This window comes from Marmota monax, unplaced genomic scaffold (assembly GCF_021218885.2).
Source record: "Marmota monax isolate L192 unplaced genomic scaffold, Marmota_monax_Labrador192_F-V1.1 WCK01_AAM20220418_F8-fsc00053, whole genome shotgun sequence".
NCBI lineage: Eukaryota > Metazoa > Chordata > Mammalia > Rodentia > Sciuridae > Marmota > Marmota monax.
Genome location: NW_026693153.1, coordinates 10,586,172 through 10,601,936, shown reverse-complemented (window position 1 = coordinate 10,601,936; position 15,765 = coordinate 10,586,172). Strand labels below are relative to the sequence as shown.

At 32.5% G+C, this 15,765-nt stretch overlaps 1 protein-coding gene across 10 annotated transcripts in view; it reads left to right on the top strand.

Moving 5' to 3' along the window:
- The window catches only part of Epha6 (EPH receptor A6), an 850,021-nt gene that overhangs the window by 74,416 nt on the left and 759,840 nt on the right, over positions 1-15,765 (top strand). The gene's annotated exons all lie outside the window — the stretch shown is intronic.

Below are 15,765 nucleotides of genomic sequence, written 5' to 3'. Positions count from 1 at the left end.
GCTGCCTTAATTTTCATTAGCTGAAAGAGCATGTATTAGATAATGATGGGATTAATTCTATGATAAGGAAGAGAAGTGATGGAAAAGCAGCTTATAGTGATTTAGGAAATCAGATGTGAAGTGTTCACTGAATCTGTGAACATGTCATTAGCCTCATTTTTTGGTCAGCTGAGAGTATAAATGTATAAACTTCATTTCTCTGGTATCTCTGCTATTCTTTTATGTATGGTCCTGAAAATTTCTTCCTGTAAACATCCATTGTTAAAATGGTATGAATTGCTTTAAGCCAAATATCCTTAACTTACATCTTATAGTAGTTTTCTAATTCTTTTTATTTTTGCATTACTACTTCAGTAGTTTCACTTCAAGTTTCCTACTTCTAAGAGAAGTTCTCATTTTTTAATATATTTATTTTTTATTTAATCATATGTGATGATGAGGATCGAACCCAGTGCCTCACAAGCAATAGGCGGGCGATCTACCACTGAGCCAAAACCCCAGTCGCAGAAGTTTTCATTTTTAAAATATGAGTTTCTATAATATAAAATCTAAGATTGTTTTATAAGTGTTTTAACTAGAATAAAATATAATTTATTTCATTTATAAATGAGTCTGCATCTTAATCCAAAAAAGAAATTCAAAACTCTAAGAGACCTTTAGTGAAAGACCAGATAAAACATGTTAGACTAGATGATTTATAATCATTTACTATTTTAAGTGACCAGTTTCTTCTTAGACCCCCATATCTAGCTACCATATCTTGCTGATTCTCTTAAAACACCTTCAAGTATCATCAGTTTCATCTATTACTGTTAATAGTTTGATTCTTAATTATTTCTTCTACATATTACCATGATGTGTCCTAAATTGGTCACTTGCTGTCTTTCTCCAGCCCTTTCTCCAGTCTTTTCAATACGTACCTCAACCTGTTTTCAGAACTCATCTTCTAAATTGAAGATTTCATACCCATATCTCTGTCCTACTTCAGCCTCCTCCTCCTCCTACCTACCATTTAACCTGTAGCTGCCTTTCTGTCTTCATCTTCGAAAATCCTCTGATCTTGAGCCATCTTGTTGCCAGCTTTTCAGAAGCTGATGGTTTCTTCGATGAGATTTATTTCTTGTTTCTGGATAAAGGATCATGCTGTTGAATCTGTCTGGAAAAACATCTTTTATCTCTCCTTTTTTCAGTCTCTACCTTCTGGATCTCCCTTTCTCCTATTGGTCTTTAAAGGCACAAATGATTCTTCCCCTTTTCTGGAAATCTTTACATTGTTGAAGATGGAATTAGGAAACAACTTTTTTTTTTTTTTTGGAACACCTGAAATTCATACCTGGCATTGCATTTATCTCACACTGTTCTAATGTCTGTCTCTTACTGGATTGTGAATTCTTAGAATTATTTGTTTGTTTGATTTCTGTGAGTTAGGAGGCAGAATAACCACCATATAGTGGAAGCTCCCTAAAAATTGGCTGAATAGCTAAGTGGATTCACCAGCGGTACCATTTTAGATAGGACATTGCTTAAAGGGTATATTTTGCAGTTATCTCTGGAATGGAGATAGTTTTGGAGGTATTATAATATACTGCTTTCTACAGAATCAGCTGTTAAAAAAGGTGAAAATTGAAGTTCTTTTCATTTGTTTTGAGTACAAGTAGGAAAGTTTATACATTAACTTTTATATTTGTATTCTAGACCATCCAATTCATCGCCTCATTATCAAATTTCTCACCAGAATGGGAGTTTAAAGGTGGAAGAAAAAGATATTTACCTATGAAATAAAAAAGACTATAAAAAAGCTTATAAGCTATTTAAGCAACACCAATCAAGGCATAATACACTTTCAAAGAATTAATGACCTGTTTAGAACAGTTGATGATTTGAATCACATGTGGGAGATATTAACCCCAGAAGGTTATTAATCCTGCACCTTGTTATTAAGATGAGAATAAAAAGAAGAACATATGGATCTTTAATGGTTGATAGATGGACTGCAAATTTTAGAGAATTTATACTAGCCAGTCAACCTTTCAAAAAGCACAGGTCAGCGTTAAATGTTAAATGGGTTTTTATAATCTGTTTTCCATGCAATTAGTATTTTGAAGTAATGTACCATAGTAAGCAAAATAGGTTCTTAAAAGGGTTTGACTTTGTTTTATTTCAGCAAAGCAAAACCTATTGGCTTATAAATGTAATGCTTAATATAGTCTTCATCTCCCCTGTAATTAAAAAGCAATGTATATAAAAATATTTCAATGAAATTAAAGTTTTTCAAGTAAAAACATAAAACTTGGAGTGTGTGTGTGTTGCTTTGAATATACATTCTTAAAGACAGTGTTTGGGGGAGCAAGAATTAAATCTATCATTGAATTAGCTCAATTTAGTAATGTTATTAATATAATTCAATTATATGCTTGCCTTAAATTCAGTACTTTCCATTGCACATTAGAAGAAATTTCCTTATGTTTACCAGTGAGAAATTGCACTATGAAATTTCCACATTATAAATCTCTAGTGAAGAAAGCTGCACAGCCAAAATATTATATTTATTTTTTATTCCTGCTATTGGTAAACACTTTACTAATTGTTTGGGTAGCCATAAGGTCTGGCTTGCCTGACAGAGTTCTGGTATATTTCAGTTGTCCTAGAAAAATTATGAATTGTGCCACAGATCGTTTTTTAAAGTGTAAGATGAATCACAGGAGAAGGAGAATGCACACAGTGTACTCCATGCTTAGGCCCAAACCTGACACATCATTTCTTACAGTGAATTGACCAGAACTAGCTGTATGTCAGTTCACATCAAGGGGAGTCAGATGTGGAGGAAATTCAAGGAATAATTGGTGGGCATTTTTGTCGGTGCAATGTCAGCTCAAATCTCAGAATCCACTTTTAATTTTACGACTCAAGGGGTTTTCTTGTTTTTTGTTTTCTTCTCATCTAGAAAACTCTCAAGTATTATTCCCTCATGAGTGCCATGAGATAAATGTTTGAACTTTTTTAGTCTAGTCCCTATATTTCTTAAGTGTCCTTTCATGATTTTAAATTCCTTCTCTCTCTTAGGTAAATCAGGATAAATAATTAGTATTGTATTCTAATGTCTCTGATTCTTTTTGCTGTCATCTCTTTTTTTTTGCTTCAAATCACTCTGTAGCCCCCTTTATATTTTTATTATTTTCATTAAGGAGGTTTTTCTGTCATTGTCACTATTTTCATCTTACATGTGCTTATTAATCTTATCATATTTATTATGAAATTATTTTCATCCATGTTTACTTTATGTTTCGGTTATTGACTTATTTGATTCACTACTTTGGCCTTTCACTTCCTTTCTTCAGGTTGGTTCAGTTCCTTGCTGCCAAATTAAGTCTGCAGATTTCTCAGTACACAATGTTTGTTTTTAACTTCTTTTCATGTGTTGAAGTGAGTAATGAAATGGCATATAAAGTCAGCGGTAAGCCTGGCCCCTGTCTTGAGTATCACACGAGTGACTTTTGTGTTTTTTGGCCTGCCAGAAACATTAAAAGTCCCTGCTACCAATCTTGGTCTTGCTTTCATACCAGAGTCTCTGCAGGCCTGTGGCATCTAGTCTTCTTAGTGCTTTGCATTCCTGTAGTTTTTCTTCTATGATTTCTTATTTTGTTTTTATCCTGTCTGTATGACTTTCAATTTTTGCATTTTATTATTTATTGGAAAGGGGAATGGGCATAGGAACAGGGGATTATGGTATCACTTTGATGGGAAATTTTTGGATATGAGGGCCTATTGTCTATCTAGTTTTTGCAAAGTTTTAATTCATTAGAGTTGAATAGTGTAAGCCATTTGTTTAAAATTTTAGAACTAGCCCTTTTGCAAAACAGCATTCTAGATTATATTTAAAAGCAAAGAATGTGAACATTTCTGCTTTATCATTAAATAACTAACACAAGCTTGAAATATCTTTCCCCAAATATCATTATAGCTTTTCAGGGAAAACATCATTAAGAAAATATTTTAATTTTATTGTAATCAAGAAATATTTAAAAAAGAAAGTTGTTTAGAAATATATACTATTGCTATTCCCTCAAAGATATCCACACTTGCCAACACATTGTTGATGAAATTTTTATTAAAACATCATTTGGCATTCAATGCCAGTAACCTATTTGATGTGTCATATGAAGCTTCAGTTTAGCACACATGCCATTTAACAAGATTGTTGATACAAAATAGTGATCTTGCTATGTGTATTAGCAGACCAAATTTCTTCTTACAGTACCTCTTTGAGGACTATCTTATTTGTTTTCAAGCAGACATAGGTAGATACTAACATCTTACCATACTCACTTAACATACTTACCCTTTGTTTCTTTCTTTTCATTTTTCAGTTTGGAAACAGAAAGAATGGTATTCACTTTTAAATATGTCTTTATGTATACTCAGCCCTGAGACTCACTCTCTGTTTGAAAAGGCAGTCTGTCCAGGTTGAGTGTCCTTAAAATATACTTTCCTGCAGCCTGTTATTCTGTATAAAACTAAATATGCCATTTGTCACTGAGCAGATGTTAACAAAGATAACAGAAACTCTAATACAGCTGCACATATAGAGGTAATAGCAAAATAAATGGGGAGATGTGCTAATATAAAAATTCAGTTCATGACTTCCTTTATTTAAAATTTTTTTCCAAATGGGTTGCAAAATTCATAAGTATTTTTGAGTGTTTTGATCGACATTATCAATCTATTACAGAAATCTTCACAGAATATCTTAGCATCTAAGGATATGTGAATTTGATAATTTCTCTCTTTGACCACAGAAAGTATAGTGGGCATTATGGAATGAAGAGATCCCATTAGTGAAGTAGTTACTGCTGTTACTTAGTGCCAGGCATTTCTCAAAACCTAATTGTTAAATCCTAAAATCTTAAGATTTTTGACCTGTAAATGAATAAAAAGGAAAATATTGATTTTTATCATGTTTTACATTACTTGGATTTTAAGAAATCACATTGTTTTTTATTTTGAAGTAAATATTGCTAAAAAAAGGAAAGATCTGTGAAAAACAATGATGCATAGTTGAGATTTAACCCTTAAATGGAACACTACTGGAAGTGAAGTTTGGTTCTTACATATTGTATTTGTAAGCTGTGCTTTACTGTAATGAAATAACCTGAGGCAATTAACTTATTAGCAATTTGGCTCATAGTTCTAGAAGTGTTAGTCTAAGATTGGGTGGCTCTATTCTGCTGTGCCTCTTGTGAAGACACCAGATGGCAATGGTAGAGAATGTATGGTGGGATAAGTCATTTGTCATGGGCCAGGAGACAGCAAAAGAAGGACCTTAATCCCCCTTAAAAGCATGGCCCCCCATGCAGTGACCTAGTGACCTCCCACCTCCTAAAGTTCCACAGAACCTAACAATAGTACTACCCTGGGGACCAAGCCTTTAGCAAATGGTCCTTTGGGATGGTGGACACTCACCAAGCCATGACACATATAATAAATTTACATTTTAATATTTATTATTCCAGATATACTTAAAATATTAAAGTAATGAACTCTACCTGCATAATTACTTTTGAATATTTATATTGTGATTTAAATATTGTTATAGGGAGCCTTACTAATGGTAAGAAATAGATTTATGTTGAAATAGGAAAAAAAATACTGATAGAAGAACTGTGTTTTAACATACACAATAGAAGGTAATTTTGCAGCTTTGGAAATCTTTTCTCCTGCATCAATCAGGTTTCTGTAACTCTAACAAAATGCCTGAGATAATCAATTTACATGGATGAAAAATTTATCTTGGGTCATGGTGTCAGAGATTTCAGTCCATGATCAAAGGACCTTTTGCTTTTGGTGGGCTGTTAGCAGTACACATGGTGAAAGCATGGTAGAAGAAACTGCTCACCTCATGGCAACCAGAAAGCACAGAAAGAGAAGGGGGCTAGTAGTGTTCTAATATCCCCCTCAAGGACATTTCCGCAGGGACCTAACTTGCTTCTTCTAGGTCCTACCTCCTAAAGGTTCCACTAACTTCTAGTACTGCCATAGGCTGAGGACCTGGCCCTCAATACATGGGTCTTTGGGGGCCATTCGAGCTCTTAACTTTAGCATCATTATCCCCTAATTCCAGCTACCATTTGTCTCATTTGAGGAGTCGGTTTTCTCAAAATTTCCAAGGATTCTTATGTTCCCATTGTTTTACATTCATAAATTATTTAAATAATGTATATGACCAATGAATCTTTGTGTATGCATGTAAGAAGTGTAATTTGTAGATAATTCCAATAACTCATTATGAGCAATCAGGAATTATTATATAATGCTATATCTTAATTTCCTGTGGCTACCTTGACAAAGTACCAGAAACTGGTTGTTTTAATATAACAGGAATTTATATCATAGTTCTAAAAGCCAAAGCTATGAAATTAAGTAATTGGTAAGGCCAAGCTTGTCTCAAGGCTCCAGGAGACCATCCTTCTTCTCCCTTCCAAATTTCTGGTGTTTTCAGCAATATTTAGCTTCCTTTGCCTAACTTAACTACATCATCATCCTACCTTCTGTCTCTACCTTCTCATGGCAATATTCCCTCTCTGTGTGTAGGTGTCTTCAGGTGGCCTTGAAAGAACTGTAGTCATAAAAGTTAGGATCTGTTCTAATTTATTATAATCTTAACTTGATTATATATGCAAAAACTCTTATTTCAAAATAAGGTCACATTTACAGGTTCTAGGCCAATGTGAAGTTTCCTATGACACTCTTCAGCCACTATATGTCAGATTATTAATTTTCATTGTGATATAAAATTTAAATTTATTATTTAAAGTATAGCAGTGTAACAATCAAATACATCAGCAGATTCAATATGAGGTTAATACTTTCATTCACTGTCTCTTCAAGGTTAACACCTAATACTCTGATTTACTCATTTTCATTAAGGAAAGTGAAGGAGAATTAAACACATAAGCATTAATAAAAACAATAATAATAATAGTAGTAGTAGTAGTTATTTATGTGCTAGTAAAGCAATTAATTGTTCTGTGTCTTCTGTCATGCATTTTATTATTAGCAGTAGTCCTATTGTCATGGTGGATGCCACCTTTAGTGAAGTCTGAAGAAATGCTATTAAATACAAGACACAGAAGAATGGAAACAAACAGATGTTGCAAATTTTTCTCTCAGTTGATGAAATAATCTAAACTCATAACTTAGATATGGCCTCCAACAGCCCTTGTATGAAATTTGAAAAGTTCCTGAAATATGGAAATACATAATATTTTCTCAGTCATTACTAGTAATCTTACACGTTTCCCTCTATGAGGCTTTGGTGTATTCTCTACTACAAATCATGAGAAATTAAATTATTATCCAACTTGTTTCTTTTGAGAATGAAGTGGGCACTGTTATTAATTACTCTGGGACAATTCATGTAAACAGAATGTTCAGTTCTGCTATCTATTTATTATCTACTAACTTTTATTGGAATAATGTTTTTCTGTTACATGCCTTAACAGAGAAAAGTAATGACTAGATAAACTTTTTTTAATCATGGTCAATGCATCATAGTTTGTGAACGAACAAGAAAAAAAGATTCTAATCAATGGTATGACTGTGTAAATTGATGTTATCTGTTTGTAAAATCCCACAAAAGGGAGAAATTACCTATGGTATTTGGAGGAAAATGTAAAAGTTGCTGTGTGTTTAATTAAATTTTACATATAAGGAATTAAATATTTTTCTTACATGCAAGTCTTTTTGATCTCAGTTATATTACTGCAGATAAAATTAACTGGTACTGAAAATCACTAATATCACTGAAAGTACTTTGAAGGTTAACTTAATTTTTTAAAAAATTAAAGAATTTTTCCCCCCTTTAGCCAAGGTAACAACTCTTGCGGGGAGAAAGGAAAATTATTTTTTAAATTCTCTGTTTCACATGACTTTAAGTTCAGTTATAAGAGGTTATCTTATTGAATATGAGTCTCCTTTAAAATAAAGGGTATTTTAAGAGATAAATATTTCAGTAATATATTTTTGAGTCCTCAACTATAAGGTAAGATAGTTAATAGAGGGAAAAGGAAGAAGTTAGTGAATACAATGAATGCGAAAGTGTAGGAAATGGGAAAGAAATAGGGGTTATGAGGAACAGAGAATTTGATGGTACTGGCAGGCATGGAAAAATATGTTTGCTTTTGGAAATTCCTCATTATCTTAAGAATGTTACTGAATAAGAAGCTTTACATGGAATGTCCTGGTCACAGGAACAAGCTGTGACATGTGCCAGTGAGATTAAGCATCCAATTCATCTCTGTCAATCGCATCTGCTCAAAGACTGATTTACAATAATAACTTGTTATGAGGAGGAGGACATGAGGAAACATTTGAAAACACAAAGGTTTAGTGACATCATCAGTCAGTCCTGTAGCTATTTTTACAGTGTGAGAAAAAAAAATTCAAATAACTAGAATATCCATGAATTCCCTCATTCTGAATCATATATGAACATAACAGGACATAGTTTGAATATAAATTTGGTTTCATGATGTGATAGGAAGTTGGTCCTATCTCTTTTATTCTAAAGGCAACTCACATGTTGGCTGTGGCTCCACATTTGGTTCAGAGTGGAAGAGAGCTTGTATCACGTCTGTGCATAAGTAGTGACAATGCGTGATTGGAGGCAGCCTGCTTAGAGAGGCTAATACTCAAAGAGATTGAATCCTTCTGTAAGTGTCAGTTTGGGCCAATTTGATGAGATTCATCATCCAGAAGATTCTGAAAATCTCTGCCATGGGCCCTAAGTTAATCCTAGTATGGTAATGTGACCAGCAGTAGGTCCAAGCATTTAAGGATGCTCACTGTCATAAAAAGGGGAGGTTGATAGATTTATATGTACAGATTTGTGAGGGAGAGTCGAGATATATGTTTGGCTAAATAAAAAGTTATTTCAAGATGTATATATGTGTATCTCATAACCTTTGTAAAAACAATGCCTATAAAAATTTTGGAATTATTATGTTTGCAAAATATGCATACAAACATAAACAAATTATTTGGTGTCCTCTAAATTGTTATATTATGGTAAGCCAATTATATCCTGGATTCAGGGTTGGATTTAAAGTACTCTGGGAGAAGATGGCTTTTATGTTTTTGTTATTTTTTAAAGTAAATAACATTACAGATGATAGTACATACATTTATATACTTTTATAATAAGTAAAATGTTTGGACCTGCAAAATTATTAGAATTATAGCAGATATGATAAAAACAAAACCCTATGATTTATAACTTAAACTCCCAATGAAGGGATAGTATCCCTCCCGTGTTGCCAACTGGATAGTAGTGTTTTGGTTCTTATGTATAAAAGAGAGATGGTGTTAACAAATTTCCTATTGAATGGAAAAGAGAAGATATTGGCTTCATTTTCTGCATAAAATTCTGCAAGTTATAATAATGATTTTTAAGAATTTTCAAGTCACTGTTAATCACCTTACAATCAATCTTAGAAATAGTGGTATAATGAACTATTTGGTTTTGACTGACCTTATGCATTAATGTGTCTGTTCTGCAAAACATCATCTTTGATTTATGTGAGATACCTATTATGAAATGTACTTTTTTTGTATTATACTTGGAAATAAAGTATGGGGACCTAAAGATATCATTGTGACTTACAATGAGGGTAAGGATAATAAAGCCAGTGTCACAAAACATATTGATAATTTAATATATCAGTGCATTCTATTGAAACTGAGAAATAGAATGAAAAGATAGGAAAATACCCTGAAAAGGACTGGAATGGCTGGAATCCACATCTCTGTTGCAGCTGCAACATTACCTGGAGCCAGAGACAGTGAGCGCAGTGTTGCTGAGACTGTGGGAATGCCCCTGCCTCCCTAACCTCATAGACAGAGCCTAACTGGAAGTCAGACAACACTTGGCTCTGTAAAATTTCAGCTGCATGTACTTACTGTATTCATTTAGTCAAGTATATTTTGAGTATCTATAGTGCACCAGATATATTTTAAACATGGAGACTCAAAAGCAAACAAAGTTTCTGTCTCTGATATTTACATGTTAGTAGGGAGGGAATGAAAATAATTAAATATGTAAATTAATGTTAAGTGGTGAAACACTAAGAAAAAAATCAATAAAGAGATAAGAATGATAGAACAATGGGGAATTTGAGAAAAACACTAAAAAATTGAATGGTGAGCCCTGTGAATGTTTGTGAAAGAATATTCTTGGGAGAGGTATCACCTAGAGCAAAGCCCATCAAGTTTGGATGATTGCATGAGAAAAAACATGAGTCAGCATTTTATATATTTTTAATAGATAAACTGGGGTATGGGGTAGTTGATATTTATTTAAATATTAGAAGATTGTTCTGATTTTGATGGGAAAGTTGTGTTTTTTATGACCTAGAAACTTTAAAACATGCTCATTAAGAAATTTTTTTAAAATTATGATCATTACTGCTTAGTATTTTCAATAAAATTTTTATAATATTAGAAATTAAGGAAAAAACTAAGAAAATTTTTATTGAAGTCCAATAATTATCTTATTTTAGTATAAGATTTTCCTATATTACATTTGTATAGGATTAACATAATTTCTAATGACATATTATGATGATCCCTGGATGCCAAAATAAATTTGAGATTTTCCTTAGAGAAGGAAAGTATTTTATGGATTGATTTTTCAAAGATGCCAGAATAGGGACATTTTAATTTTACCAACAAAAGAAGTCATCAAGCTTAATTTATATATAAAAAAAAAAAAGTTAAACTGTCCTATAACCATTTGGGTAAATATTTGCAGTGCATACTTTTTAAACTGAAGAGCAATTAACTCATCTTGTATATGCTAATAAGAATATAATTTAATTGAAATAAATTCAGATGATAACCAAAAAAAACCATGTTTTCTCTAGCAATTTGGGAGATTCTTGTAAAATTTAAAATGAGGAGAACTTTGTGTATGTGTATCTCTCCCTCATGGCACAGGAATCCAAAGCTATACTGATTCCTTGGTAGTATTGACTATTTGACTTGAATGGAGCAAGTATTATGGTTTATTAGCACTTGAAACATTAAGCATGCCTAAGGTAAGCCACCAGAAGATCTAGAATAAAAATTCTGAAAGACTGCATTAATAACAACTTACTCACTGAGTTCAATTATTTTGTGGACCCCTCTTTGAAAGTAGTATTGAAGGGGTATAGAAGAAGTCTGTAGATATATTATCACTGCTGGAATCATGATAAATACCTAATTTTGATATACAGAATGGTGGTAACATGAAGCTTCTGGCAAGTGGAAAATTAACTATTAAAGAGAAGAGGACTGTGGTTCGTGTGTCAAATTGAAATTATAAATAGGCTATATGAGCAAAGGGCATTAAAACTAGTGTCCTTGTTCATGTTGGTAACCATTCTGTGTATTGCAAAGAAAATACAATCATAAAGGCAACGGGAGCCTTATTTTTTTCCCCATGCTGTTAGCATTTATGAGAATCTTGCAAGGGAATGCAAAATGTACATATGATGTATCCTTTAAGATGCTAATTGCCAAGGCTAAGGGTGTGACTTAGTGGTAGAGTGTCTCACACTGTGAGGCCCCAGATTCAATCCCCAGCAACACACACACACACACACACACACACAGAGGGACAAAAGATGTTAATTGCCTAGTTTAAATCTTCCAAGAGCAAAAAGCAAAATGTTTTTAGAATTTAAAGTACATGTTTCATTAAACATATTTATGATATCCAAAGAGTTTAACTAAATTTTCACTAAATTTCTGGTATTTTGTAATAGCTTTAGATATCTTAAAAACTCTTGAAGTTTTAATAACTTATATAACTTAAAAACTTTTAATAACTTAAAAACTCTTAAGTTTTTTTAAGATCTCTTCTTCTCTGTGAATAAAAGTATACTTGTATAGAACTTTGCTTTGAAATTAACTGGAAAATATTTAAAATATTCTTCATTTGACTTTTTTGTTGCTGTAATTTTAATGGTCAGAATTCTTAGTCTGAACCTGTAGTTCTGCACTCTGTGGTACTTGGCTTAGTCATGCAGAATCCTAAATTCTTCCAATTCTATGTGAAAATACATATTTAAACAATTATATGAAATATTATCATGTCTTACTGCAAAGAAAATAAATAATAAATTTAGCTAAAAGTTATAAGTGTTTAAACCAAACTCTTTCATAATCTTATGGCACTAAATTCTAGGGTGGTTAATGTACCTAAAGTGAGATATCTCCTGTGTTTTGTCACTTGTATAAAACCTTATTACTTGTTAAAAAAAAAAAAAAAAGCTTATAATTTAAGAAGACTGCTAATCATTCTCATCAAATTTGTCTTGCTTTTTAGGACTTGCCAAGAACTGTGATTTCTGTAGAATTTAGAGAAGTTTGTATGAATTTACCATACACAAGTATTTGAAACAGTTAGCTTATTGGCTATCAGAACAAAATATTTTATCATAGTTTACCTGTACATTGCAAAATCTCATAATTTATGTTTATTAACTTTGTAAGTATATAAAGTATGTTACCAATGTAAAAATGTTTGTGTGTATGCACACATGTATTCATCATATATGTGTGTATATATTATATAAAATATATATAACATATATATATATATGTTTTATATGGATATATATGGATACATATATATATATATGTGTGGGTATATATATGTGTGTGTGCTGAATTCTATTAATTAAATGCTAAAATATATATTTAAAATGAATTGATTTTAAAATAAATTAAATGCAAAAATACATATTTAAAAAATCATATGAAATATTATGTCCTACTGCAAATGAAATAAATTCTGAATTTAACTACAAGTGTTTAAAATAAACTCTTTTGTATAATTTAAACTCAAAATCATAAAGACAACAATTTCTCCAGAAATTGTCTTACTACATTGTATTAAATTTCAATTAATAGGTCTACTGAGTACAGATCATATTGATAAATCAATGTGAAGACCAATAAATTATTCAAAAGATGTTTTATTCTTTTACTTAAAAATCTAATTATCCAGATTTAATTATCAAAATTAAAAAATTGCTCAGCATACTTTTTAAGAGAGAAGTGAGAGGTAAATTCTATATACCCTGCTTTCTTCTCCCCCAGCCCCCGCCTCTCTCTCTTCATATTTTAAGGTTCAGGCACCCTGTGTGCCACGTATTTGGTGCCTTATCATATCTTGTTTAAAATATCTCTGTGTCTTTGTACCTCTGTCCAAAGTTTCCAGCCACAAAATTTCTTATTCGTCTTAACTTTTTATGTTGCCTTCTGGGATTTATGAGACTACATAGTAGCAGTGGAATTTCATAGTAGGTGTCTTAGGGTAACTGTTGAGTTAAGAGGTAAAGAATTTTAAGATCAGATTTTTCTCTGAAAATTTATGACTAGTACAGAATATGACTCACTGGAAGTAAATAGGCGTAACCAGAACATTGGAAAGTTTGATATGAGAAAGGACACAAGAATCTCTAAGGATAATTATTGGAAATAGGTTTGCAAATAATAAATGATCTCCGGAATCTGGGAGAAGTAATTTGGTATTAAGGAAACATTTATGGTCAAAAGTAGGCCTCAACATTAGCATTTATAAATGATGATTTCCTATCACTTGTCTCACATTCCTGGTGAAATATTATGGAAGATCATCATGAAAGAATCTGCAGAAATCAAAGGAATGGAGAATTATAAATAAAGGGCATGTCTTTGATTTTCATTTTTTATACATTAAGATGTGTTTAGCACTATCTTGAAAATTTTATTTGCATGCAAGTCAATAATTTCTTTGTAAGTTTTTTAAGGTTGTCAATTAAGTATCTTATATTTTATTACAATGCATTGATTATTATTAAAAGTGTTAAAAATTTACTTTTATTTCTTTGGATTTTTCTGATTATCTGTTCATCATAATCGTGGAAAACTTACAAACTAGGATTTATTCACTTCTGGTGACTAGCTGCTATTTCTGTACCTTTACCTGTTGCTGATAACCAGGGAGAAAGCCTGATTTGATATTTGTCTTCTGTTGTTTTATAATTGCTGCATGTTTTTATCTTTTGTTTGCATTGACATTGCATCTTTTCCATGAATCTTACATTGGCAGTGATAATTTTAATGTCTTTATCTTTCATACTTTGTGAAAGATACTAAGTTTTAGAAAAGATTTGGAGATAGTTCGTATTTTAACTTCATTTCCGGTAACTAATGGTTATTTTGTTATTTTTAAGCTATCCAGTAGTTCTCCCCAAACTCATGTATTTTGTGTAAATGGAGCAAAATGGCTAACAGTGTGTCTGGAAATATACAACTTTGGAAAATTATCATAGTTCACAGTACCATTCAAATGAATAGGGTGAGGTCAGCTTTCCTGTACTTCTCTTCCAAGAGTCCATAATACTTTTTAAAAATATAGTTCCTTCCCAAAGATCACTTTAGCTTCATTTATTTAATTAGTTCCCACTTTTCTATCTGTATTATAGAAATAAAACTCAACGGTCAAAGTTTTGCAAAGTTTTTCAGACACTTCTTGAAATATTTGTCATACTGTTTCACCAGTGATAGAGAATAACAAACAAAACTTGCACAGCTTTTCCATCAGCTTGGATTTTATATTGTCTACTTCTTACATTTTATGTACTTGGATAGATTATATTAGTTGTATCTGAGATTAGCAGGGTAAGATTGCAAATAGAAAACAAATGAAAAAATATACTTATCAGTTTTCATTTCATATTTCATATTGTATTTCTTGTGCTGAATGGTGTCTATCTGTGGCTAACTGAGTGAGTGAAGTGCAGTGGAATCTAGGGGCAGCACAGCACAGGAGTTGGTTGGGTAAAATGACTGTTGTACATAGAAGGAACTAAGTATTTGAGTTCCTTTTGAAATTTTTTGAACAAAGAAAACCATTTTCTGTGTGTTCTTGTTATTGTAAACTGTAGATGGCTTTGAAAGGAAGAGCAATTTGGGTTGATTTGGAGACTCTTTGACATGAAAAGATTGTCTTAATCTGGTTTTAAGGGAATGACTTTGTTGGGATTAATCTCTGAGACCAGAAATAGTTTTCAGAGCTTCATAATGTAATTGAAGCAGTTGGGAAAAGTGGAGAATAGGAGCTAAAATTTTCTTTTCCTTAATATTGATTTGATTAGTGAGAATCAGTCTTTGTGGCTTCAGCAGTAGATAAATAGATGGAGACACTTAGATCTTTTATGGCAGATACAGTGTTTTTCATGTAATTTAACTGGCTATTTTTGCTCAGCTCTTCTCTGAAAAAATAGTTCGAAGAGATTTTTCAAGACAGCTAATGCTGTAGTCTGGCTAGGCACAAAATAACTGAGCCACCAGAAAGCCTTGTAGATTCAAACAGCAACTCTTTATTCCTGAACTCTCACGGACACTCTACACACACTACCTGGGAAAAAACTCCCTCCACTGGGCTCTGCGTACCAATTCTCTCAGAACCCCGGGAAAACTCAAGGGGAACTCCAAAGGAGGGGGCGCCTGAGGCAGCAGGATATGCCTTAATCCCAGCAGGATCCACCCTAATCCTGGAGCCTCCCTATTCCTAGCAGGATCCACCCTAAACCCTGAGCCACCCTAATCCCTGAGCAGGGTCACCTTTCAACCCAAAATGCCATGCGTCATTCTTACTTGGCTATGGCTCTCAGCATCTCCCCCCTTCTGTTTAATTATACAACAAGCAATGTGGCTTAGAGACCATGCCTGTTAGGT